Here is a 5,425-nt window from a genome sequence, read left to right on the forward strand (position 1 = left end):
GCAGGACCTCGAGGGGTCCAGGAAAGAGCTCGGCCTTGCCAAGAGGCAGCTTGAGGAGAACAAGGGTAAGTAATACCCTGTGTATAGATATGTATATATAAAAAAGGACGCGATTGCAAAATGACAGTATCACTGTATGTTTGCCAGGGGCATGACCGAGGTGGCGACCCTAAAGCAAGCGCTAACCAAGGCCGAAGATAAAGCGGCCAAGGAGCGCACTGAGCGAGAGAAGCACGAGGCTTGGGTGGGCGAGGTGCAGCAAGAGCTCCAGGCTCTCGTGGCGAAGGACGAGGCGTTGGAGGTTGGCTCAAAGACGCGGGAGTCTGAGCTTGCCGCGGCCCTCGAGAGTGTAAAAAGCGCTAAGGCCGAAGCCGAAAAGGCCCTCCAAGAGATCGACACGATGAAGAAGATAGCGGCGGGTAAGGCTTTCTATATGCAAAGCAAGCATTTAAAAGTAAATTACCGATTACTTACCTGAATCCGGAGCTCTCCAGGAGCATTCGCAGATCTGCCCCGCAGTGTGTCCGATGCCGCACAATTTTACCAGGCCGCGGATGGAAGCTCAACGGAGAAGCTGTTGTGGTCTCAGTATGCTGAGGCCGAACACCCGGTGCCAATGAGTGACCAGCTGAAGCAGATGGTCGAGCTACATAAGGTGGCCGATCGGGCCATGAAGAGCTTTATTATCCGGCTGTGGCCTGGCGACGCCCTTCCGAACAGCTTCTTCGGCCTGGAGCGGCGGCTTGTGGATGCATGCCCGCGGCTGGAGGTCGTCAAGCGATCTGTCTGCATTGAAGGTGCACGCCGGGCTTTCGCCTGCGTGAAATTGCAGTGGGTCAAGCTAGACGCCATGAAGCTGATCAAGGAGGGGCCGCCGTAGGGCAAGGAGCACCGCCACCCTGAGATGTACTACGAGGGTGTTCTCCCGGGTGCCCGTCTCATCGTGGATGAGTGTTCAAAAGATGTAATATTTGAGTAAACTTGCTCGTGTGATCCTGTATGATGAAAACTTGTTTCATATGCGCTATGCAACGCTTGTGTGAATTGAAAATATTACCTTCTATTTGGCCGTTTATCCGGTCTGAGAGATGGCTAGTCCTCGGCTTCTGCCCCCATGCCACGAGTGCTGGGGTGTTCGGGATAAACTGGAGCACTCTTGTTCCCATACTTGGGTCCTTCGAGGGAGGTTCTCAGCACAACGAACAAGGTAACTGGACTAATAATGCTTTATCACTCTCACTTAGCCATAGAATTCTATAATTTTAAATTTTAGCGAAGCCCCTGGTATTCGGAAGGCCGAATTTGGGGCGTGATACACGCCTGTAAGCCGGACAGGGCCGGCCCCTCGCCCTAAGCGGCATAAGTCTTTATGGACTCGAAAAACCTCGCCGAACAGCGACCAGTCTCGCGCCTTATCATGACAGTCAGTTTTAGCATTCTCTACTGAGGTGCTAAGCCTGGCAGAACTGGGGCACAATCGTAGTAGTTCTCCTAGCGCTACCTTAGCCGATAGAGCGGAACGTAAGGTACCAAAACATAGGAGCCGGGCAAACCCAACATTTGACCAAAGACATGATTCGGAGCTGATGCATATAATGCTATAAGTTCAGGGTGCCGCACTTGTGAAAGTGTTCTGACTTTTCACACCGTGTTGTGCGGTACGTAAGCCCCTGGTGTATTGGCCGTACCATAGTGTACGGTTGCAAGGCGTCATTAATGAACACACACACAGACACACACATATATATATATATAACAAGAATGAAATAATAGTCGTAATGTCATGCATTGTTTATTAAAAAATTGCGTTAAAGCAGAGTGATACAGATAGTGCGATAAGCAAAGAGTAGGACTATGTCCCTTCCAAGGGCAAGATGAGGAATGATATTAAATTGAATATTTCACTCGTTACTGTAATCAACCTGGGAATTCTGTGGTATAACGTAGCTGTCTGCCTCCTTGGTTGTTGCATCATGTGTTCGACAATAGTGCTGCCGGACAGTGTTTCCAGAGATTAAGGTCCTGAAAGAAAAAGAAAAATAACCAAACGGGAAGCCCCTAGTGCGGTTTAGGCCGCGTTTTGGGGCGTGCCGCAGTTGTGCCCCCCTCCCCACCTGTGCCCATGGTATTTTTAATGCATAATTATGTACGCGCGGCACGAATTTCACTGTTGGGCTGGGATTGGGGTGGCCACCGTATTGCTACACGAGCTCAGATCGCGCCAGGCGGTCTATTTGCCGATTGCCCCGAGCGCGCTTGAACGTGTCCGGGCTTTGAAGCGCTGAACTGGTTGATTGCCTTGACAGGCTGCTTTGTGCTTCTGCTGCGAGGGCCGCGGTGTGCTCCTCTGTTCGGAGAGATCGCTCTGTGTTTCCATTGACTGTAATAACTCCGTGAGGTCTTGGCATCTTGAGCTTGAGGTATGCATAATGCGGTACCGCATTGAATCTAGCAAATGCGGTTCGCCCGAGCAGCGTGTGATAACCACTGCGGAATAGGACTATATCGAAGATTAACTCTTCGCTTCGGAAATTATCCGGGGATCCGAAGACCACTTCCAGTGTAACTGAGCCTGTGCAATGGGCCCCACACCTGGAATGACGCCCTTGAAGGTCGTTTTTGTGGGTTTGATCCTTGAGGGGTCTATACCCATTTTGTGCACTGTGTCCTGATAAAGCAGGTTCAGGCTGCTGCCACCATCCATAAGGACTCGAGTGAGGTGAAATTCATCAATGATTGGGTCTAGGACCAGTGCGGCGAATCCGCCATGACGGATACTAGTGGGATGGTCCCTGCGATCGAAGGTGATCGGACAGGAGGACCAAGGGTTGAACTTTGGGGTGACTGGCTCCAACGCATATACGTCCCTGAGCGCACGCTTTCGCTCCCTTTTGGGGATGTGGGTCGCGTATATCATGTTCACCTACCGCACTTGCGGGGGAAACCTCTTCTGCCCTCTGGTGTGCAACTGCCGGGGCTCCTCCTCGTCATCGCTATGCGGCCCCTTGTCCTTGTTTTCGGCAATTAACTTGCTTGCCTGCTTGAACACCCAACAATCCCTGTTGGTGTGATTGGATGGCTTGTCTGGGGTGCTGTGTATTTGACACGAGCGATCGAGTAAACAGTCCAAGCTGGACGGACCCGGTGTACTTTGTTTGAATGGCTTTTTCCGCTGACCGGGTTTAGAGCCTTTGAATCCGGCATTGACTGCCGTTTCCTCAGTATTTTCGCTGTTAATGCGGCGCTTATGTTTGTTGCGACGTGACCAGCTATTGCCGTCCTTGGTATCTGAGGTACCATGGTTCTTTGATATGTTATTACTACAAGCCAGCCAACTGTCTTCTCCCGCACAAAAGTGGGTCATGAGCGTCGTGAGGGCTGCCATAGATTTCGGCTTTTGCTAACCAAGGTGCCGGGCTAGCCACTCGTCTCAGATGTTGTGTTTGAAAGCCGCTAAGCCCTCCGCATCCGGACAGTCGACGATTTGATTTTTCTTTGTAAGGAACCGAGTCCAGAATTGCCTAGCCGACTCTTCTGGCTGCTGAATTATGTGGCTCAAGTCATCGGCGTCTGGTGGTCGCACATAAGTGCCCTGAAAGTTGTCGAGGAATGCGGCTTCCAGATCTTCCCAACAGCTGATGGAGTCCACTGGCAAGTTGTTAAGCCAATGCCACGCTGGTCCTTTGAGATTTAGTGGGAGGTATTTGATAGCGTGTAAGTCATCACCGCGGGCCATGTGGATGTGGAGGAGGAAATCCTCAATCCATACTGCGGGATCTGTTGTGCCGTCGTATGATTCAATATTTATAGGTTTGAAACCTTCTGGGAATTGATGTTCCATTACTTCGTCTGTGAAGCATAAGGGGTGTGCGGCGCCTCTGTATTGGGCTATGTCACGACGCAGCTCGAATGGGTCTTGCTCGCTGTGTTTAGCCCGGCCGGATTTGCTTTTACTGTATCCGGCGTGACATTTATCGTCTCGCAGAGTGGTGCGCCGTCGTGATCCGTAGGTCGATCTTGCATGCTTTGCTTTGTCCTCCAATATGTCTCGCAGGTCTGGCGTATCTCCCCATGCCTTTTTATTTGAATGGCGTCGGGGTGCAGGCTGAGTTTTTGGCTGGAATGCCTCTCTATCGAGGCCATGAGGTGGCCGATCACCTGCATCATACGCTTCTTCCTCCAGTCGTGGTAGCAACCTGCACTTTGGGTAACTCTTGGAGGGGCGCTCGAGTTTATATTCCTCGGCCGCGAGGACTTCAGTCCATCTGTCAGCTAGCAGATCCTGATCAGCTTGAAGCTGCTGCTGCTTTTTCTTAAGGCTATTTGCCGTGGCTATAAGCCGGCGTTTGAAGCGTTCTTGTTCGACGGGATCCTCTGGCACAGCGAATTCGTCGTCGCCGAGGCTTGCCTCGTCTTCGGAGGGCAGCATGTAATTATCATCCTCCTCTTCTCCATCTGCCACTCTCAGGAGGGCTGGCTCCTCCATCCTCCTGCTCTAAATCTTGCTGGAGGGGATTGTTGTTGTCTTCGGCACTATCCGGAGTATTATTATCTCCTGTGTCGGTATCACTACTTTTGCTTTGGTTGGACTTAGAGCGGCACCGCTGACGTTGGCGCTTGGGTTGCTTCCTGGAGGGGTCATCCTCCGCTATCTCGTCGCCATTGCCTTCTTTGGGTGTATCCACCATGTATATATCGTATGATGAGGTGGCTGTCCAGTGCCCTGTGGGCGGTGGTTCCTCTTTGCCTCCCGCATCATCGTCCATACCGTCGATGTCTTCGGAGTCGAAGTCGAGCATGTCGCTTAAGTCATCGACAGTGGCTACTAAGTGGGTGGTGGGTGGGCCTCGAATTTCTTCGTCATCCGCATCCCAGTCCTGCCAGACATAGTTCGGCCAAGTTTCTCCTGACAAGGAGAGAGACCTTTATGAGTTCAGTATGTCGCCAAAGGGCGAGTGCTGAAAAATATCCGCGGAGGTAAACTCCATGATCGGCGCCCAATCGGATTCGACAGGAACGGGCGCAGGCCGTTCGGAGTCCGTGGCCGGAGAAGGATCCGGCAGTTTAACAGTACGGCTCTCGTGCAAGGTAAGGTCGATGTTTGGTTCGATCGCCGCTGAGGGTAAGGCCTCCGTGGCGGGGTCCATCCACCTGTCCGCGGAAGGCGCACCTGGCTCCGAATTGAGGGTCGGAGCGGCTGCCCGTGCGATCTCTTGAACACTATCCGATGGTAGAGCTAAATCGTACTCATCGTGACCGCGTGACGCACAAGGCAGAGGCTCGAATCCGTTGAAGATCAAGTCTCCACAGATATCGGCCGTGTAGTTTAAGCTTCCAAACCTGACCTGGTGGCCAGGGGCATAACTTTTAATCTGCTGCAGATGGCCAAGCGAATTGGCCCGCAGTCCAAAGCCGCCGAACATGA

The sequence above is a fragment of the Triticum urartu genome, chromosome 2A (assembly GCF_056163025.1).
Source record: "Triticum urartu cultivar PI428250 chromosome 2A, HENAU_Tu73, whole genome shotgun sequence".
Lineage (NCBI taxonomy): Eukaryota > Viridiplantae > Streptophyta > Magnoliopsida > Poales > Poaceae > Triticum > Triticum urartu.